The sequence below is a fragment of the Balaenoptera borealis genome, assembly GCF_965194805.1.
Source record: "Balaenoptera borealis genome assembly, chromosome: 7".
In the NCBI taxonomy this organism is placed as follows: domain Eukaryota; kingdom Metazoa; phylum Chordata; class Mammalia; order Artiodactyla; family Balaenopteridae; genus Balaenoptera; species Balaenoptera borealis.
Window position 1 is genome coordinate 67782523 of NC_138864.1, and position 23671 is coordinate 67806193.

Genomic DNA, 23671 nt, shown 5'->3' on the forward strand with positions numbered 1-23671 from the left:
TAAACCAAAAGTATAAACAAACATTATGGGCTATTTGAACCCCAGGATATTTTCTAAGCATGAACAATTTTGAAAGGAACAAATATCAAGGACCATTTGGCATGGACCAAATAAGCTCATGGATTTTGGGGAGGACCAAGTGTCAAGGACCTTTTGGTGTTGACCAAATGTCTCAATGCACATTTTGGACAGGACCAAATGTCCACTAATCGAGCCCAAGAATTACATTTCTAATAAGCTCCCAGGTGGTCCTGATGTTGCTGCTGCAGAAAGTACATTTTGAGAACCATTACATAAGCATAATCATTCATCAATGAATAGATAGATGCATGATAGATCATTTGATTCAAAGTTTCATAAGTCTGCTCTGTATTTTTGACATTAGGTACATGCATATATTCAGTTATAATTCTTAAAAGATTAGGGTTAAAATTGAGTTTTATTTAAAATACCAGTTTTAACTGTCTCATAGTATTGTTTGAATTTGAGCTTTTTCTATTTTTTTAACCGAAGAAGGATAGAACTATTTTCATTTATCTCTTTTTCTTTTCATTTTCTTCCAAATGTTAAACATATTTAGTTTAAAATAATGTTACAGATGGTTTGTAGGTCTCTCTCCTCTGCCTCCGAGGTAACTTTATCTTCTTTGTACTCCTGGGTGTATGTTTAACACACAATAGGTATTTAATCCACAGTAGGTCATTAGGTTTTAAATATATTCAAGTATGATTTATTTCTCCAAACCTAAATGTATTCTAAAGGCATTGTTTATCAGTAGCCTGGGAAGAGAGAAACCTATCGTGTGAGTTTTATATTGTGATACATTCCCCAAGGAGCATGATTAAAGCAAATTTCCTTTTTTCTGCTCTATTTCACCTCTTAACCAAACAAACCATGATATAAATTCAGCTATTGTTTCAAAGTAGACTGGAGCCCTTTCACCATTGAGCACGTTGCATCTTACCGATAAAAGGTACAGCTGGAGCTCAAGGCAGCGTGCGTGCCCTTTCTCTAGTCCTCTTGGAGCCTAGAAATGGCACCAGGCCTTAATGTACAGGCAGACCTCAGAGATATTGCGAGTTCAGTTCCAGACCACAGCAATAAAGCGAATATTGCAGTAGAGTGAGTTGCACGCATTTTTTTGGTTTCCCAGTGCATGTGTCTGTTAAGTGTGCAATAGCATGATGTCTAAATCAACAATGTGCATATCTTAACTGAAAAATACTTTAGTGTTAAAAAATGCTTACTATCATCTGAGCTTTCAGCAGATCGTAGTAGTAACATCAAAGATCACTAATCACAGATCACCATAACAAATACAATAACAATGAAAAAGTTTGAAATATTGTGAGAATTACCAAAATGTGACACAGAGACACAAAGTGAGCAGATACATAGTGGACCTGCATTGTGCTAATAAACACAGGACCTTACACGTAACTCCTAATAACAGCATTATGTGTCACAGTTTTAAAGAAAGATCTGATATCCATTCTCTCTGTTATTTATCTCATTATTCTTTACCTCTAATAGCAGGATCTCAGAAATGTTAAATAACTTGCCCAGTGTTATAAAGCTAGGAAGTTTCTGATCCATGCATAGAATTCAGGCCTATCAGATGCCCTTTCCACTTCACCACACTGCCAGGAGTTTTAATAACTATTTGTTAACTGAATACATAGAATTGTACCAAAACTACCCCCCTCTACAAACTCCACCCCCCAACACACACATCAGTATGTGTGTATCTTTCATTGGGCTGTATTCTGATACGGCTATGCTGTTCAAGCTGCAGGGTAGAACCACAGCTGTAGATGCTATAAATGAGGGGGAAGGGAGGGAAGAGGAGGGTAGAGTAGCCTTTAAGGGAACAAATATACAGGGAGGAGGGTTTTCAGAATGATGCTAAACAGTCAAGATATAATCTTCACTTTCTTGGGTAAGGACTTTTAGGAGCACAGGGAAATTTAGATTCAGTCTCTGTTGTTTTTGGTTTATCTTAACATCTTCATTGGAGTATAATTGCTTTACAATGGTGTGTTAGTTTCTGCTTTATAACAAAGTGAATTAGCCATACATATACATACATCCCTGTATCTCCTCCCTCTTATGTTTCCTTCCTACCCTCCTTATCCCAGCCCTCTAGATGGACACAAAGTACTTAGCTGATCTCCCCGTGCTATGCGGCTGCTTCCCACTAGCTATCTATTTTACGTTTGGTAGTGTATATATGTCCATGCCACTCTCTCGCTTTGTCACAGCTTACCCGTCCCCCTCCCCGTATCCTCAAGTCCATTCTCTAGTAGGTCTGTGTCTTTATTCCCGTCTTGCCCCTAGGTTCTTCATGACCATTTTTTTTTTTTTTTAGATTCCATATATATGTGTTAGCATACGGTATTTGTTTTTCTCTTTCTGACTTACTCTGTATGACAGACTCTAGGTCCATCCACCTCACTACAAATAACTCAATTTCGTTTCTTTTTACGGCTGAGTAATATTCCATTGCATATATGTGCCACATCTTCTTTATCCATTCATCTGTCGATGGACACTTAGGTTGCTTCCATGTCCTGGCTATTGTAAATAGAGCTGCAATGAACATTTTGGTACATGACTCTTTTTGAATTATGGTTTTCTCAGGGTATATGCCCAGTAGTGGGATTGCTGAATCATATGGTAGTTCTATTTTCAGTTTTTTAAGGAACCTCCATACTGTTCTCCATAGTGGCTGTATCAATTTACATTCCCACCAACAGTGCAAGAGGGTTCCCTTTTCTCCACACCCTCTCCAGCATTTATTGTTTATAGATTTTTTGATGATGGCCGTTCTGACTGGTGTGAGATGATATCTCATTGTAGTTTTGATTTGCATTTCTCTAATGATTAATGATGTTGAGCATTCTTTCATGTGTTTGTTGGCAATCTATATATCTTCTTTGGCAAAATGTCTGTTTAGGTCTTCTGCCCATTTTTGGATTGGGTTGTTTGTTTTTTTGATATTGAGCTGCATGAGCTGCTTGTAAATTTTGGAGATTAATCCTTTGTCAGTTGCTTCATTTGCAAATATTTTCTCCCATTCTGAAGGTTGTCTTTTCGTCTTGTTTATGGTTTCCTTTGCTGTGCAAGAGCTTTGAAGTTTCATTAGGTCCCATTTGTTTATTTTTGTTTTTATTTCCATTTCTCTGGGAGCTGGGTCAAAAAGGATCTTGCTGTGATGTATGTCATAGAGTGTTCTGCCTATGTTTTCCTCTAAGAGTTTGATAGTGTCTGGCCTTACATTTAGGTCTTTAATCCATTTTGAGTTTATTTTTGTGTATGGTGTCAGGGAGTGTTCTAATTTCATTCTTTTACATGTAGCTGTCCAGTTTTCCCAGCACCACTTATTAAAGAGGCTGTTTTTTCTCTACTGTATATTCTTGCTGCCTTTATTCAGTCTCTGTTTGATGGCTGCTAAACTGATCTTCCTTAATTCCCCATAGGAGACCAAGAGCTGAAAAAAACCAAACTCAATCTTGTAAATCAGTCTGTTCAGTTGTAGCTTCCTTCTCTTTTCTCTGTTTCCCCTTTCAAGGTTTTAGGAAAGCTATGGTTAGAGGGTCTAGTCTATCTTCATTGAGCATTGGAAAATTAGGGAAATGTCACTGCAAGTCCCTGTACATGCCACTGTTGTTATTTGGGGGGCTATTTCTTGGAAGACATGAGTGGTGATACAGGCAGGGATAAACCATCCAGGGATATGATCTTCCTTGTAGGGATTCTCATTTACACTGCCAACCTTGTAGTGACAGTGGGTTTCTTTCAAAAGGAGCTATGTAACACAAAGTAAAAAAATTGAGTCATAACACACCAAACAAAAATAATATTTTTAAAGACAAAACATTTCTAAAAATAGGATAAATCCTGAATACTAGATCTGCTGGTTATTCTGGAAGAATGGTCTTCTTTCAAGGTAATTCTTTAATTCATTTTTTCATTACTTTATGTTTTACCAACAATAAAAATTAGGAAGAAGTATAATACCCATACCAAAATTTCAGGGACAATGAGAATTTTGTTAATGATTTCACTTTGGGACAGCCTAGTGGTTGGTCTCTATTTACTCCAGTTTTCAAGGAGGAAAAGAGTCCATTCTTCTGCTCTGCCCAGATTTCATGGTAATTCCTTCAAGTATTTATCAAGCAATTAATATATGCCAGGTACTTTTATCTTCAAGGCTCTGAAGATAAAATGTGAATAAGGCTGTTGCTACCCTTGTCTTCATAGAATTCATAGTATAGTATGGGAGACAGACAATAATCAAACAGTCAAAATGCAGAGGGGCTTCCCTGGTGGCGCAGTGGTTGAGAGTCTGCCTGCCGATGCAGGGGACACGGGTTCGAGCCCTGGTCTGGGAGGATCCCACATGCCGCGGAGCAGCTGGGCCCGTGAGCCACAATTGCTGAGCCCGCGCGTCTGGAGCCTGTGCTCCGCAACGGGAGAGGCCGCGATAGTGAGAGGCCCGCGCACCGCGATGAGGAGTGGCCCCCGCTTGCCACAACTGGAGAGAGCCCTCGCACAGAAACGAAGACCCAACACAGCCATAAATAAATAAATAAAAATTAAAAAAAAAATGCAGAGTCTAGTGCTAGGATAGAGGATCTGAAGGATTTTGTTGAGGCACATAGCAGGGATGCCTAATTCTGTCTGGTGGATCAGGATAGGCTTCTTAGAGATATTATGATTTAAGCTGAAGACTGTTAGTATAGTTAGTAGCCAGGTGAAAAGGGGAAGGAGAGAGCAAGGATTTTCCTGGCAGAGTTGTAAGATGTGTGAAAGCCCAAGAAGGGGGTGAAGAAGGGAATAGCACAGCAAAACAAATGAAAGAAATTTGACTGGAGCATTAAATTTTTCTAACATAAGCTATGCAAGTAGCTAGTGGTAACTTTAATTAGATAATAGAGAAGTAGGTTCAAAGAACATTGCTTCAGTAATAGCTATGCTCAGATATGTTCAACTTTTAGAAAATGAGACTTTAACATTTAATCTTCTAGGTAGTTTTCACTATACTTATATTATATATTCATTTTGCCTTTGAGTTGTGCTCTTTTTACCTCTTAAGCAAGGTGATATGAATACTAGTAATGCCTCACATTTCTTGATTAAGCACTGTCTTATTGTCTTAGCCACATTTAAAAACTGAAAATGACAAATTCCTAAGAATACATCTAACCAAAGATATTCAAGACTACCTTACTAAAACTATAAAACATTGCTTAGAAAAGTTAAAGCAGACTTAAATTAAGGGAGGGATATGCCATGTTTATGGAGCAGAAGACTCTACATTGTTAAGCTGTCATTAACTCTCCAAATTGATCTTAATTGCAACACCAATCCCAATCCCAATAGGAAATTCACAGAATGATTATAAACTTATATAGAAATACAAAAGACATAGAATAGCCAAGGTGATCTTAAAAGACAAGAACAAAGCTGGAAGACTTACGTTTCTAGATATTAAGACTTATTATAAAGCTAAAGTAATTAGACAGTATGGTTTTGACTAAAGAATAATTCAGTAGACCAATGGAACAGACTAAATAGGCCATAAAAAATGCACACATATATGGTCACCTGATTTATGTCAAAAGCATTACTGCAATTAATTAGAGGAAATAATGGGCTTTTTAATAAATGGTGCTGAGACAGTTAGCTATCCATATAGAAAACAATAAACCTGACCCCTACTTCATATCATATCACAAAAATTAATGAGAGATAGATCATAGACTTAAAGTCCAAAAATAAAACAAATATTTTAGAACAAAACCTAGGTAAATATCTGAATGACCTTGGGGCAGGCAAAGAGTTTTGAAACAGGGTGCAGAAAGCACTTAACCACAAAAGAAAATAATAAATTGCACCTCATCAAAATTTTAAAAGTCTATGCATTAAAAGATACCATTGAGAAAAAATAAAGACTGAAGAAGATACTTGCAATACATATATCCAAAAAGGGACTTAAAGAAGTTATATAAAGAAGTTATACAAGTCAAAAAGAAAAATATTAACTACCTAGTTGAAAATGGGCAAAAAATCTGAAAAGGCACTTGAAGTTATCAAAATTGCCAATACAAATATGCAAAGGTACTTACCTTATTAACCATCAGGGAAGTGAAAATGAAAACCCACCAAATGGGGCTTCCCTGGTGGCACAGTGGTTAAGAATCCCCCTGCCAATGCAGGGGACATGGGTTCGAGCCCTGGTCTTGGGAAGATCCCACATGCCACGGAGCAACTAAGCCCGTGCGCCACAACTACTGAGCCTGCGCTCTAGAGCCCGTGAGCCACAACTACTGAAGCTCGCGTGCCTGGAGCCCGTGCTCTGCAACAAGAGAAGCCACCCAATGAGAAGCCCACGCACCACAAGGAAGAGAAGCCCCTGCTCACCACAACTAGAGAAAGCCCCGCGTGCAGCAACGAAGACCCAACGCAGCCAGAAACAAATAAATTAAATAAATAAATTTAAAAAAATAACCCACCAAGTGACTAAAATTAGAAGGACTGACAGTCACAAATATTAATGAGGATAGGGAGCAACTGGAACTATTATACATGGTGGTGGAAGTGTTAACTGATAGAAGCACTTTGGAAAACTGTTTGGCGTTATCTACTAAATATAGTATACTTCTGGGCAAACACCCAAGGAAAATGAGTGTTCATGTAGAATGCATATACAAGAATGTTCATAGCAGTGTTATTCATAATAGTCCCAAAGTGAAAACAAACCAAATGTCCATCAACAGTAAGATGGATAAATTGTGGTGTTATTCATTCACTAGTATACTACAGAGCAATGAAAAAGAATTAACTATTACTAGATTGCAATATATGGATGTATCTCCTGAGCATGATGTTGAGTGAAATAAACTAGACATCACAGAATATGTAGTATATGTTTTCCTTTATGTGAAGTTCAAAATCAGGCAAAACTAATCCATGATGATAGAGGTCAAAATATTCTATTTTTGAGGAGGTATTGCCCAAAGTGGAACACAAAGGAGCCTATTGGAGCACTGAAAATGTTCTATATATTGTTCTGGGTGGTACTCATGTGGGTATATACATAGTTAAAAGTATATGGAGCTATTAGCTTCATATTTTGCACTCTCAGCTGTACCTCAATAAAATAGTAAAAAAAAAAAAGCTGAAATTAAGGAGTTGGTGGAGAGGAAGGGAAGAATAGAAGCACAGAGCATACCTGAAAGAAAGCACAGACTGAAATGAATTTTAGTGACAATTATTTATAGGCACTTTAAAAAGAAAAGGACCATTTTAATGAGGGATGTCTTTTTTGTTTACATATCCTACTTTCTAATTTCCTCACCATTTCAAGCAAATATCTTCCAGCCCTAAATATCAAGAGGCCTCTTTTATATAAAAATATGAAAAATGACTTTCTCCCATTCCAAGGAACATATATTAAGCATTTGGGAGCTAGTTTGGGTAACTTGGGCTAAGAGCATCAGAAGTTCACCAGAGCATCATCTAAGGCTTCTCAGTTCTAATGGTAAAAAAGCACTGAAGAATTTTCCAGCAATTTCAGTGTTTTCAAATTCACCCCCCGCAACACTTAGCACACTCCCCCCAGCCCCACCATGGTTGCTTTAAAACATTTCTTTAAAAATTCAGTGGCACGAAAATGAATTTTTGAACACTTTAGTAATTACCTGATATTACTGATGACATTCTTGTTGATGATCAAAATAGTAATGAAAATAACATATCTTTGGATAGCTGACAGTTGTCTGTGGGACTAATAGACTTTAACCTGCTTCCAACATTGTTTCTAGCATCTTGGCATTTAACTAACCTTTTCTTAAAGCCGTGCCTATATTAGGTAGAATAGCCTAGGCTAGGCTGTGGTACAAAGAAACACCCCAAATTCCATAATTCCATGGCTTAAGCCAATAGGAGCGTTTTTTGGTTTTGTTTTTGCTCACCAAATAGTACTGGGCAGGTGTCCAGGTTTTTGGAATGGCTCTTTCTCCAAGTCGTTTAGGGACCAGGCTGACAGCAGCTTTGCAGTCCTTAGGTATGTCTCCAGTGTCCCCTAGGTGTGGACATCCCAGTCATCCCAAAGGAGACAGAGCCTGCAGGAGCACATGTAGAAAGGCTTTAGGCCAAGCCTGGAGATGGTGTGTGTTACCTGTGCTCACATGCTGCTGGAGAGAACTTTGTCCCATGGCCACACCTATTTTCAGGGGAGACTGGAAACTGTAGAAGGGCACATGCATACTGATGGCAGCCTCAGCCACAAGAGCACTTGCCCATCAACTGAAAATCTGAGATGTTCTCAGGCCTATAACAAAAGGAATCACCATTGACCACTGACACAAAATGCTAATGAATTAGGTGTGTACAAAGAACACAAAACCCAAGTTTTCCAGAAGAGCTGACCTAGAACAAATTGGAATGAGGTGATTTCCAGCAGGAAGGAGCAAAGAAATGCTACAGAAATATGTTGAATCTCAACACAGAAAATGTTTTAAAGATTTAGACTGATGGGAAATTGAAGGAGCTGGACCAGCTCCCTTCTTGGCATACAATTACTGTGACAATGTCTTCTTAAATTCACACACACACACACACACACACATATACACAACCCCAAAGTGAGAGAATGTCAGTTATCAGACTATAAAAGTAGAAGCTACAGACCCAAAGCGTGTGATGGTATATATTACTATGAACCAGGTTAAAAACAATTTATTTGACTAGCATTTTTAGCTCCTACAATCAGTACCAGGGTAACATAATCAAGATATGGTCCCTGCCACAAGCTCCCTGCAGAATATAGAAGAATATAGTCAATTAAAATGACAATGACCATGCAATGTGATGTGTCCTGTGAGATAGTAGAGGTGTATAATAAGGTGCCATCGGGGCCCAAAAAGAGGAGCATCTGCAGTCAGACTTGGGGATTCAACTGTGCTTTCTAGAAGAGGTGGCACAAGCTGGATTGTGAAGGGCCAAGAAAGGAGAAGAAATATGACATCAGTGGGAACAACATGTGAAGAGGAAGAGGATGAAACCACTTTATGAGTTGAGAGATCACACTGGGAGAAAAGAACAAGTTGGAAGATTTGCTGGAGAAAAGAATGAGAAAGAGAGAGAGAGGCAAGGATCTGAGGCAGATCACAAAGGATATGTATGCTGGTTACAGAGCCTGGGTTCACCCTCGATGTTCTGGGGAACCAGTGACAGTATTGTTCATGAGATGGTCTTTCCAGGTTGCCCTGAACTCCCAGGTCCACCACACTTTGGAACTCAAGGGCAGCAAAATGTCTACAAAGGAAGAGGATTGATCTTTTTCCCTTTTCACTTTATCCAGGACCTACAACACAGTGAATTAACACAACCCCTCAAGCAAGGTAGTTTTTAGCACGTCAGTTCACCTATTGATTTAGGAGTTGATTTGTGTTTGTGAGTTATGATTACTTACAGAATCATCAATAAGTATAATAAAAATATACTGTAATATGAAGTACAAGCAGGTTTTAGCTTAGGCAGACAAGAGACACAGGCAAACTTGCCAGCCTTCACGTGGCACATAGACATGAATAAATGATCCATAAAACAGTAGTGAAAAGAAAAGGAATAATGACATATGTTTAAAACCTCAATAAAATACAAAAATATCAGTGGGATAAAGAGACAGTAATATAGCCTTTTACTGTCTCCTGAAGTGTGTGCTTCTCAGATTAGAGAGAAATTGATAAGGTGGGTGTCCTGGGTTCTGTCTTGTGACCTGAGTTAATACTTCCACTAATGACCTGAAAGAGGAAGTGAAGCCAGTCGGTTAAATTTTCTGATGACAGAATTGCTTTCTTAAGTTAAAAACAGAAAACAGAAAAAAAAAAAATCACCAGCTGAGCAAACATTAAGACACTTGGGATTATACAGCAGAAACTACACACCATTATAAAGCAGTCATACTCCAATAAAGATGTTAAAAACAAACAAACAAAAAAGACACTTGGGGCAGTGTGATAGCTAACTAATCTGAACTATATCTGCATATCGCAAATAACATAATTGTGAATCATTTTAAACATATTTATTTCAACTTGCCAAGGGCTTGAGAATAGAAAACCTTTTACTCTTTGATTCCTATGTGAATGAATGTATTGCATAGTGAGTCATGGTTTGTATTTTAAAACAAGAAGCCAGAATCACAAACTTTTAACATGTTAGATTATTTTGATGTAATGAGTTGACAAGCTAACAAGGAAAAAAAGAGTAGTAGGTGAAGTGCTGATATCGCATTTTGGGTAATATACAGTTAACCTCACTGGTTTGAGATTTGCTACAATTAGGAAAGCAAAGTGATTTGGTGAAATGAGCATGGACTTTCACATCCTGCCCCTCCCCTGCTCATCAAGTAAGCTTGGGTGAGTTACTTAATGGTTCTGAAAACCAGCTTCCTTCTCTGTGAAACAGAAACAAAATTATGGTGTAGGAGTGTTGTGAGAATCAAATGAGAATATGTGCATGTGTATTATACTTAATCAGTGAGTGGTGGTGATAGTGGTGGAGGAAGAGGGATGGTGTCTGGGAAAGTCTAACAGTAATTGAGCAAACAGAACATGTTATACATATTACATAGTGGGAGGACAAGGCCTGATGGTTCACTCCTTCTGGTGTCCTCTGTTTATTCATTCGGTGTTTTGTTTACCTGCTACCTGGAGGCATGTAGACTTAGCCTTATAAAATTGAATAGTGTAATTCCACCCTCATGCAGCTCACAGTCCAGAGGGTAGCTGGGCCTACATGGGAGCAGGTAGCACATACCATAGTTTTAGGTCCCAAGCCAGTTTGCAAAGTGCCTTGATTATAGACAGGAAGAAGCTGTTAACTCAGCTGAGGAGCATTACAGGAAAAGGTTCTCAAAGGAGAAAACCTTTGAGTGGAAACCATAAATGTGAGCACGAGTTGCCATGTGCACAACAAGGGGAAGAGGGCTTTCCAGGCAGAGGAATCTTGCACAAGGTGGGGGTGGCTTTGGTGTAGCTGGAGAATGGCAGCTCCGTATGCCCAGACCACATGGTGCCTGGGAGGTGATGTGAGAGAGGAGGCAGATGGGCTGCAGGCTGGCAGGCAGGGTATGGGTGTGGAGTCTGTATTTTATACAAGACGAGACAGCATCCAACCGAGGCCACGTCCTTGCCTTTCTACTTACTGGCTGCTTGGTTTTAGGCAAATTACTTTAGACCTCAGTTTTTTCTTCTATGCAAATGAGGATAATTTTGCCTACTTTGAAGAACTGCAGTATGAAGCATTTGTAAAACACTGCCCTCCGGAAGTGTTCACTCCTTTTTCTTCTCCTCACCCAACTTGGAACACATGATGAGGTGAAATAAAAAAAAGGAGAGTTAAAACTCTCTTCCCTGGAAATTCGAAAGAGTGTAGACTGTGGTATGTGTCTCTACTTCTCCTGAATCTTCATTGAGATAACTACTTGATGAAAGCATTCATCCAGTACTTTATACATTCCTAGTACAATATTTTATACATTTGTATATAAAATATACAATATTTTATACATTCCTAGTACAATGTTTTATACATTCCTAGTTCAATATTTTATACAATATTTTATACATCACCCTGAGGCATTGGTGTGCTCCACTCTCCTAGGTAACTTTTATGCTCATGATCAGAACATGTTATAAACTTGAACTTGTGAAGAGCAGAGTAGGGAAGAAATTGGCTTTTTTTTTCCTATTAGTATCTGAAAATGAGTATCTGAATGAAAGTGTTCGTATAAATGAGTTGAGATTATGTCAGCCACATGTGTGCCTGTCCTAATTACACAGGTGGATCCAAAATTGTTGTCTTGAATTAAGTTTTATTAATTCATGTAAAGGGAATGCTAGCTGAAAGATTCAATTTTATCTGTAATTTCAGCAGTAATGAAAAACCTTAAAATTATCACTGCTTATTTACTATCTTGAATTGTTAAAGTGCAAACTGCATGCTTAAGAGGAAATGAAGTAAGATGACAACCACATCTTCCTTGTTTTTGACAAAATACTGCTTATTAACCATCACAGCTGCAGCATTAAGCATGTACAGATCTTCCTCAACTTACATGGGTATTATGTCCAAATAAAATCATCATAAGTCGAAAATATCATAAGTTGAAAATGCATTTGATCCACCTAACCTACCAAACATCATAGCTTAGCCTAGCCTACCTTAAACGTAACTAAAGCATATAACTTACGACCACAGTTCCTTGAACAAGCCAAGCACACAGCAGCCTTGGTGCCTCTGCATTCACCATTCTTTCTGCTCAGGGTGCTCCACTCCCGCCCCACCCCCGCCCCCATATCAGCATGGTTTGCTTCCTCACTTCCTCCAAATCTCTAGTCCAAAATCACCTCTCAGGAAGCTTTTCCCAGATTATTCCATTTAAAACAGACTCGTCTACCACCCCTCCCAAACCCTGCAAATACATCTTTCCTTTGCTGCTTCATTTTCACCATCTAACAAACAATAGATTTACTTTTGTTGTTTATTGTCCAGTTTTACCCAGTAGAATGTAACCATCATGAAAGCAGAGACTTTATTTCCTGCTTACACTCAGCACCTAGAACCGTAGGTGCTCAGTAATATTTCTTGGGAGGAAAGAAGGGACTTAGAAGTAAGAGTGGTATCAGGAAGGCTAAAACTTGGAATGATTGAGGCTTATGAAACATCCTAATAACAACAAAACTGTTGTGAGTGTGAAGACAGGCCCACTATTAGGAACAGATGGTTTAATATATTATGTATTTCTTCTTCATTAATAAATTTGAATGGTTCAGTAATGAGTAACTTTCCCTCATCGACTACCAGGTCAGTACAGTTTGATAGGAAAGTCAGGATAAATGTTTGGTTCTTTTCCAAAATAATTGAGTTGGTTCACTGGCATTCTCTACAAGTGCCCAGTGAGGTTTTTTGGTTTTCAGTTAATTTGTTCATTTCTTTATTTTTAAGTATCATTATGAACTCAGAGATTTGAATATATTGGGTGTGTTTTAATTGTTGCTGAATACTTTATTGATGTTCAAATTGTCTCATCTTCAGCTAGTGAGAGCCTCTTCAGGTTGACTCCTGAATCCTTTTGACATGACCCTGATAGTGGTCTTCTTTGCTTTCTTATACAACATAATATTTCAGGGTTATCTTATATGTTTCCTGCCCCAACCCTGGAATCAGCCATTTCAACAAGGAACCCTGATTCCTTTAAGAGAGATATGATAGTTAGAGACCATGATCTGGGGGCTAGGGGTGCTCATTGCTTCTGAGTTAGCCATTATATTTAGACCTTTACTGTGGACAGAGCTAGAAAATAATTTTGGATGATTTAATTTTAATGGCAAAAGCAAAGAAAGCAGAACTATTAAACTCCTATCATACTTTCTTCTCCATTAAGGGAGGTGGTATTAAAACTGGAAAGGATAGAAAGGACATCTTGAGGAAAACTTGAGGCTCAGTCCATGAAAGGGGCTAATGTGTATTAGTTGTTTTTAAATAACTTAGTCACCAGACTTAGATAAATTATGTCCCAGAAAGAACTCATGTATCCAAGCACAGAAATACTGCCAGTAAGGTTTGAGAAATCAGAGATGCCAGAAATAATATAACAAGCAAATATTGTCCTATTTTAAAAGAGAATTTTTAAAACTCAAAAATTTAATATACTTTGATTCTTAATCAAATCCAGAACTGATTACTATACAGGTGGTTTTTAAGGAACTTGGGGGAAAAAATGGGATTATCCTGAAGCAGAGTGGATTCACTTTAATGCCAGACTAACTCGAATTCCTCTTACTGGTAATATTTTTTAAGTCTCATATAGTTCTCTATAGATAAAATGGAGAAAAGTGAGTTAGAGATTGGATTTTTACAAAAGCAAGACAGAGCTGAGAATAGTCTCAGTACTCACTTTATTTATTTTTTTCTTTTTTTAACATCTTTATTGGAGTATAGTTGCTTTACAATGGTGTGTTAGTTTCTGCTTTATAACAAAGTGAATCAGCTATACATGTACATATGTTCCCATACCTCTTCCCTCTTGCGTCTCCCTCCCTCCCACCCTCCCTATCCCACCCCTCTAGGTGGTCACAAAGCACCGAGCTGATCTCCCTGTGCTATGCGGCTGCTTCCCACTAGCTATCTATTTTACGTTTAGTAGTGTATATATGTCCATGCCACTCTCTCGCTTTGTCATAGCTTACCCTTCCCCTTCCCCATATCCTCAAGTCCATTCTCTAGTAGGTCTGTGTCTTTATTCCCATCTTGCCCCTAGGTTCTTCATGACCTTTTTTTTTTTTTTTCTTAGATTCCATATATATGTGTTAGCATACGGTATTTGTTTTTCTCTTTCTGACTTAGTTCATTCTGTATGACAGACTCTAGGTCCATCCATCTCACTACAGATAACTCAATTTCATTTCTTTTTATGGCTGAGTACTATTCCATTGTATATATGTGCCACATCTTCTTTATCCATTCATCTGTCGATGGACACTTAGGTTGCTTCCATGTCCTGGCTATTGTAAATAGAGCTGCAATGAACATTTTGGTACATGACTCTTTTTGAATTATGGTTTTCTCAGGGTATATGCCCAGTAGTGGGATTGCTGGGTCGTATGGTAGTTCTATTTTTAGTTTTTTAAGGAACCTCCATACTGTTCTCCATAGTGGCTGTATCAATTTACATTCCCACCAACAGTGCAACAGTTTAAATATAAAGATATAGCTAGATTAAAAGTAAACAGATACATTAATATATGGCCTATAAATCCTAATCAAAAGAAATCTGAAGTGGCCACATTAATATCAGACAAAATAGACTTCAGAACAAGGACTATTAACAGAAATAAATATAATCTTGACTAAATGTGGTTACCCGAGGAATGGAGGTCAATTTAAAATCAGTCGATGTAATTTACTAGGTGAATAGACCAAAAACAAACCATATGATCATCTCAATGGATCCCGAAAGAGCATTTGATAAAATTCAATATCCATTTCTGATAAAAATTCTCAGCAAAATAGGAGTAGAAGAGAATATCTTCAACTGATAATGGGCATATATGAAAAACATACAGCTAACATCATACTTAATTGTGAAAGACTAAACACTTCTCCCCTGAGATAAGGAATAAGGCAAGTATGTTTGCTCACATCAACTTCTAGTCAACATTATCCTGTCCAGTTCAATAAGGCAAGAAAAGTAAATAAAGACATACAAACGGAAAGGAAGAAGTTAAACTGTCTATATTCTCAGACAACATGATATATGTACGTAGATCTGTCAACATAGATATATTATAGAGAGGGAAAATCCTGAAAAATCTTTCAGAAAAAGCTTTTAAAACTAATCATTGAATTTAAGAAGGTCACAGGATATCAGATCAAATTACAAAAATTAATCCATATTTCTAGAAATGAACAATTAGAACTTGAAATTTATAAAAATTAGAATAGCATCAAAAATATGAAATACTTTGCAATAAATTTAACAAAACATGTGCAAAATCTGTGCACTAACGTCTGAAAAACAAAATGTTAAAAGAATGTTAAAGATCCAATAAATGAAAAGATATACTATGTTCATTGGTCTGAAGATATTGTTAAGATGTCAATTCCCAGTAAATCTGTAGCTTCAGTGCAGTGCTAATCAACATCCTGAAGGCTTTTTTGAAGAAATTGTCAAGCTAGCCCTAAGATATGTGTAGGAATATGAAGAACCTAGAATAACTAAAACAGTTCTGAAAAAAATTGTAGGACTTATACTACCTGACTTAAAGACTCATTATAATGCTACAGTAATCAAGACAGCATGGTATTAGTATAAGGATAAACATATACATCAAAATTATAGAATAGGGAGTCCAGAAAGAGACCCACACATATAATGGCTTGTTGATTTTTGCCAAAAGTGCCAACCAAGGCAATACAATGGGCAGTTGGACAGTTTTTCAACACATGGAACAGTTGGATATCCATATGTGGGGAAAACAAAATCAACCTATACCCATACCTCATACCATACAAAAATTAACTTGAAATGGATTATAGATCTAAATGTAATAGCTGAAAATACAAAATTTCTGGAAGAAAAAGCACAGGAAAAATTCTTTGTGACCTTGAGTTAGGGAATGTTTTGGTAAAAAAGGCACAAAAAGAGAAACTAGATAAAAGAAAAATTTGGTAAATTAGATGTCATCAAAATTTTAAATGTTTTATCTTCAAAAGGCACTTTTAAGAAAATTAAAGACAAGTTTCAGGCTTAAAGGAAATGTTTTCAAACTTATGTCTGATAATGGATTTATATTATCCATATAGAGAACTCATAACTCAGTAATAAAAAGACAAACCTAATTTTTAAAAATAGGCAAAAGATTTGAATAAGCACATTACTAAAGATATATAAGTGGCAAATAAGACATAAAAAGAATTTCAACATCTTTAGTCATTAGAGAAATGCAAATTAAAATTATAATAACTATGACTACACATCCACTAGAATGGATAGAACTTAAAAGACTGAAAATACCAAGTGTTAAAGAGGATATGGAGCAAATGGAATTTGGATTCATTGTTGGTAGGAATGCAAAATGATATAGTTACTTTGGAAAACAGTTTGGCAGTTTCTTATAAAAGTAAATTTACAGTTACTGTATGATCTAGGAATCCTATTCCTAGATATTTGCCCAAGAGGAATTAAAAGCATGTCTACACAAAAACTTATGCTCAGATGTTTTATTCAAAATAGCCTAAAGTTGGAAACAACCCAAATGAGTATACAAATTGCACTGTATCCATACAATTAAATACTACTCAGAAATAAGAAAGCACACACTGTAAATACACGTAACAACATTGATCCCCAAGGGGTTATGCTGAGTGAAAGAATCCAGACATAAAAAAAAAAAAAAACTAGACTACATTGATATGAAACTCTAGAAGAAACTAATCTGTAGTGACAGAAAGCAGATTCGTAGTTGGCAGGGGTTGGGACTTGAGGGAAGGAATTGACTGCAGTGGGAACTTTAAGGAGTGATAGAAATGTTCCATATCATGGTTCTGATGGTAGTTGCATGATTGTATACATTTGTCCAAGAACTCATCGAGTTGTACACCTAAAATTAAATCTTACCTCATAAATAAAGCTGATTAAAAGTAATGAAGCGTTAAGCTGGGGCAAAGTGAGAGAATGGCATGGACTAATGTATACTACCAAATGTAAGATAGATAGCTAGTGGAAAGCAACCGCATAGCACAGGGAGATCAGCTTGGTGCTTTGTGACCACCTAGAGGGGTGGGATGGGGAGGGTGGGAGGGAGGGAGACGCAAGAGGGAGGGGATATGGGGATATATGTATATGTATAGCTGATTCACTTTGTTATAAAGCAGAAACTAACACACCATTGTAAAGCAATTATACTCCAATAAAAATGTTTTTAAAAAGATTAATGTTTACCCTATTAAAAACTTAATTAAACCTTAAAAAAGAAATAATGATGATGATGGTGGTGGTGGTGATGCTAGTGGTGGTAACAGTGCTGGCATCAGCTTCTAGGCACAGAATGAAACAGATACCCTCTTTGCATATTTTTCCTCTAGAAATCAGGGAATCCACTGACAACCGTGCACCTAAGGGAATTTGATGCACTGGTTTCTTTCCACTTTGTTGAGGAGTCTGAGCTAAAGAGCCTTAGATTTCTGATAGAAGTACTATTCAGGCTATGTGGCTTGGGAGTCTCCCTATGCCTACATCTAAATTGATAAGTCCAGCATAGTCGATTCCTGAAATGGTACCTGCACCTATTGTGCATGTCATAGACTTGGAACACTGTGAGTTACATGGTCAATGGTAGATCAGTTACCCTGTGTCCCATGGATTAATGTAAAGAGCATCAATTAGAGAACCAAACACACCTGAGTTTGATTCTAATTTTTATATATCAGTTAAGTATCTAAGTCGTGATTTCTTCTTCTGTAAAACAGGGATTTCCCCCCTAAAAAATGTATTGCATGTAATAGGTGGTATATGAAATATGGGAAGGGTTCTCTGTTTAAATAAATTTTAGAAACCCTGGAATAATCAAAGTTAAAAAAGGATCCTTATCATAGAACCTTTCATATGAATTTCCAAGAAGGCAAAAGTGAACAGCCTGTATTAGTGCTTGGTTCCGTGTAGCAGAAACTTGAATTAATTGAGGCAAAGGGAGAAATCTCATGTGACCATAGGAAGGGCAGCGGGATCCAGGAATTTGAATGCCACTAGGACTCTGTCTCTTCTATGCTTTTCTCTATATATCACCTTTATTCTCTCAGACCAATTTTATTCATACCACAGGAAATTCAAATGCCACGACTTCCTGCCCTTAGTGCAGGAAGTCCCTAGAAAAGGATTGAGACTTATTTTCTCTAGTTCCAAGTTAAAAAATCCTGAGGAAGGGCTCTGATTCGTCCAGCTTGAACCAAGTGCCTTTCCCTGAATCACGCATCCATGGTGCCTTGTGACTGACTCAGCTTGGGTTAAGGTCCTCATCCCTGGGCCAGTCAGTAGGAGTGGAGGGGTGGTCTATAAAAGAGCATACCAACAACCCCCATTTAAGCCACATTATTAGAATAAAGAAAAGGAACATTTTTGAAAGCAGGGTGAGGGTTTTGTTAAGGGAAGACCAAAAATAGCTCCTAAAGTCTACACATGGCTGCCCACACACATGCATGTTGCACACCCAGTCACTTATACACACTTCTGTGCGTAACACAATGTCACAATTGCTCCTGCCATCAGTGGATAAGTATAGGATAAATCAGGTCCAGTAAAATGACTCAGCAAGATGTTTGATCATCTGACCCTCTAGAGGTCTTAGTATGTTGGCCTCAGAAAAACAGTCTTCTTTTAATGAAGCCAAATATCTGACCTTCTGTTTTTCAAGTGACTTCAGATAGGCTAGACTTTGTCTTGTGGCACCTTCCTAAAAGTCAAAAGAATTCGTATATTCTCTGATCTTAAAATTTTTCTCCGAATGCAGGATGCATAGATAGGGGTGAATAGATCAAGTTAATGAGGGAGGAGTATTGAGAACTGGTTGAGAAAGCAAGCCAAGAATCCTGATGTGGTCTGAGGTGTCTACAAGAACTGACATGAGTAGAATCACCTGGTGGAAAAGGAAAATTAGACAGTGATACTGGGCTTGGGGTGGTCAGATACATAGGAGTCATCCTCTATACCCCCAACATCTAACCCCTCACCAGGTCCAGTCTGTTTTACCTCCTAAATATCTCTCCAATCAGAGCATTCTTTTCCATATCTAGCATCACTACCCAAGTTTAAAGCTACCATCATCTCTCCCCTTGACTCTAGATCTATCCTCATCTATTCTCATCTCCCTCCAATCCATCCACACACTGCAATGAGTGATCTTTTCAAACTGAAAATAGGGTTCTATCTCTTCCTTGCTTCAAAGACTCCAATGTTTTTCCACTGCTTCTAGGATAAAAACTAAAATCCTGAGCACACCTCCAAGGCCCTGAGATATGCCCCAGCCCACCTCTCTTGCCTCATCTCATACCACCTTTCTGTTTGCTCTCAGCAATCCAGCTGCACTAGTTTTCTGGGCCCCTCTACCCCAGGGCCTTTGCACATCCCCCTCCCCCTGCTGGAGCTCTCTCTCCTTGCACAATTAACCATGCTCAGTCCTTCAGAAGAGAGCTTGAGCACCACTTCCCAGAACATCCTCTTGTTCAGATTTCTTGGTAAATCATTCTTATGGAACTGTGTGGCTTTCCTTCTGATCACCTCACTCAGTTTGTAGTTATTTCCTCACTGCTATGAAAATGCCCACTGGACTGTCATCATGAGGCCTCCATTTTGCTCACTGTTATCAGCACGTGGAAGATACTCAGTATATATTTACTAAGTGAATGGATAGAGGGAGAGAGGCAAATCCATCTTCTAGAAGACAGTGTAAAAGTAAGAGTAAGATGGGCGGTGTGGCTTTATTTTACTTTTAAAGGAAAGAAAACACTAGGAAAAAAATGCAAAGCTACTCTCAAATTATTTGGTTTTGTAGTAATATGAAGACTTTTCCCACTGAATAGAGAAGCCAGATTGTACTGAGTACGAATAGCTTTGGCTTCATCATATGTAGTTCAAGTTGGGGCTAAGAGGTAGAATTTCAGGTTAGGACGAGTAAGTACAGAGAAGTGCCCTGTAGTTTTGGCACACAAGACATTAGTCCTTTCTCTGGTGAATTGAATTTCTGCAGCCTTGGGAAGGCAGGACCCATGCTAAAGAGGGTCAAATATAAGTGATCATTTCCTAGAGCTTGGAGAATAAGAGAACAAAGCTGGGGCAACAGGAGTAAAATTAAGAAATAAAAAAAGATACATTTATTTGAAGATTTTTTTAAAGAACCTTGAAAACTACAGGAGCTCCTCAAGATGTTTCTGTAATTGAATATAATTTATTTGGGATTGAAAGGAATAATAATCAAAACATTTTTTACTTAAGTGCATCTGGAAGCATATGGAATTGGACTCTTGATGGTGGCCTGTGCTCGCCTGTGTCCTTGGTGTTTTGTCCTCGGGCTGCAGACTGGAAATGTGTTTTAGAGAACAGACATGGAGCACAAAATATTAAATGAACTTTGCCGTATTCAAAGTGCCCAACAGTGTAACATCCTCCTTGTTTGGCAGGGAAAGGGCTCAACATTTGGCAACTCAGCAGTGCATTAAGTATTTTAATAATCATTGTTGACACACAAAGCATATGGCCTTTCAGAACTCACTGGGTCAAGTGCTGAAGTCGTCTTCTAGGTTTCTAAAATTACGTTACAAAATTCAAACAAAATTAAATTAAGGCACATTTCAATGTATGTTAATTCATGAGCTTTGTGTTATAAGCAAGGGAATTAAGTTTTCTTCTAGGATAAAAGAATATCTATAAAAGAATTAAGTTTTCTTCTAGGATAAAAGAATATCTGTGTGTAACTGATTATGTTAATGTAAAGGAAAAAGCAAAATTCACATCCCCACAGAAAAGTAATTTGTATTTAATTAGAAAAATCTAGAACCTCCGCATAAGCAGGCCAGCTTCATGGCTACCTTGTATTTACTATGTACTCCTATTCATGCCTTAAGACTCACCTCAGATATCCCGCCATCTCAGAAGCCTTCATTGCCCCCTACTTACCGTTTATATCAGTTATGTATATGGCCCCAATCATGCTATGAAATAAGCAACTGTAACACTCAATGGCTTAAAACAATAAGCATTTCTTATTGCTCACAGGTCTGTGGGTTCGCACAGCAATTCTGGTCTCTGCTGGGCTCACCTGTGAGCTGTGGGGAGGGGAGAGGCTCTGCTGACCATGGCTGGCCTCCTTCACATGTCTGGGCATCAGCTTGCCAAAGGCTGATCTGCTGGGACCACTGGGCTCTCCTCCTCGTGTCTCTTGCATGCACAAGCCTCAGCACCTCTCCAACTGGCCAGCCCAGGCACATTCTCAGGTTGACCTGGGCATGTTCTCACGGCAGTCTCAGAGATGGGAGGGAGAAAGTGTAAGCATGCTAGCATTTTTTTCCCCAAGCTTCCAGTTTCATCACATTTGGCTCATTGACCAAAGCAAGTCACATACCAAGCCCAGTGTCAGAGTGGGAGGAGACTACAAAGTTACAGGGCTAAGGGTGTGGATACTAGAAAGCCTGTAGTTGGGGTTTTAATGCCATTGATCAACACCCCTGCCCATGCCACCCCCAGCATTAATCATTCCCTTGTCTGTGCTACCTCTGTCTTCACTCTTAGTTCTGTTGTTTTACTTTTCCCATTGTATTATAATATAGTTGCTAACTTATCTGTCTTCTCTAAAAGACTAGGGAGTCCTTGTGCCTCTGTGCATTCATTCTTAAGTATTTATTGACTGCCTGCTATGTGTCTCATTCCTTTACAGACCTCCCAGTGCCGAGCACTGGTCCTGACACATAATAGGCACTCACGCTCACTAAGCATGTGTTGAATGAATGCATACATGAAAGCTCACACGTGTATTTATCTCCTTCCCCTTCAGGAGGAAAGGGTAAAGACAGAGGCCTCTCAGGATCCCAGTTGAGGAGTTCTTCCTGGCTCGAGCAACTGGTGAACCAGTGGGAACCTGCAGTGAAACTCTCAGCTGCTTAAACTTCTTACCCTCCACACTCTTCCACTTCTCCCTTCAGGAACTTGGGTTTTCTCTTTTGTATCATGCCTATTCCTCTCAAAGGCAGGCAGAAAATCACTGATACTCAACACATCCTAACTCTTTTTATAGTCCTTACGCCCCAGTAGCTTTCCCTAGAGTCTCTCCACTCCACAGTGAGGAATGATCGAGTTCTGGGATTTATTTAAGCTCATGGTGTGCTTTGAGAGGAGCTGGATGGCTTCATTTGCTGGTTTTCCAAGCTCTGTAAGCTTAGGAATACAGAGGAATTCTTAGGAAATGCTTTACACAGCTACAGAAACAAGACCCTATGCATATAGGGTATTAATTCTGTCAATATGGTATTAAATGTACTGCCTGATTATTTTCCAATTCCACAGAAGCCTACAGGAAAACTTGTGCTTCTGGGTAGAATCATAGTTGTGAGCTTCTTGATTTTGCAATGGTTAGTGGAAGTCGTTTGGGGCAGCAGAAGAGCATGGCTTTGGAGTCAGGCAGGCTAATCTAGAATGCCAGCCCTGCCTGTCAGTTACTTCCCCTGCTGAAGCCTCTGACCCTCAGCCATCAGAGGGCAATAACAGAGGCTAACAGAGAATACAGCTGGCGTGTGATGAGTGAATTGTATTAATTGTTCACTTGTGTCGATTGTATAATATTAATTTTGAATTATATCTATTGCTGAATTGTTTTGATTGTTAAATTGTTACAAATGATAACAATTGTGTCAATTGCTACTATTACTGTATAATACCCTATAATTTTAAAAGCTGTGAATATAAATTATTAGTGGTAAAATTAATATATTTTAAATCAAATAATCTTCATGTTTATTTTTATTAAACAATAAAACTATCACTTTTAAGACTACTTTAAAGGTTCTACTTTAAAATGGTACTCAGGTACTTTACCTTTAGAAATGGTCTGGAAATTTTCTTGATTCAGTCACCAAATATATATTCAGCACCTGCTTTGTACCAGGTCGCCAGGTGCCTATCATATAATGGTGATCAAGGTAGACATTGTCCTCGAGTCCCCGGAGATACCCACCGGAGGTATCCTGTGATGAAAGAGCTACCATTAATGAGTCAGCATTATTCCCAACTCCCAGTTACCTACCTGGTAACTACAACTGCATGAATTATCTGAGATAAATTAGTATGTGACTACCTTTTCCTGGTTAAAATAGGATATAGTGATGCTTTAGGTTAGAGGAAGGGGAAATTTTGATTCCACTATTTTTAATGTAGCTGTATTAAACTTTAAAACTTTCTGTATTATTATCAAATAATATGTAGAATAACATTTCTGAATCTTCCTGACCTTCCCTCAAACCCTGAATTACTGCACGGCTTAGGGATAGATGGAGGATTGCTGGTGTACATATGCAATAATAAAAAGTTGAAAGTTTGTCAATGGGGATAGTT

The 23671-nt window shown here is 38.2% G+C and overlaps 1 protein-coding gene across 19 annotated transcripts in view; it reads left to right on the top strand.

The window, feature by feature from the left end:
* ICA1 (islet cell autoantigen 1) overlaps positions 1-23671 on the top strand; it is a 144064-nt gene that overhangs the window by 78867 nt on the left and 41526 nt on the right. The gene's annotated exons all lie outside the window — the stretch shown is intronic.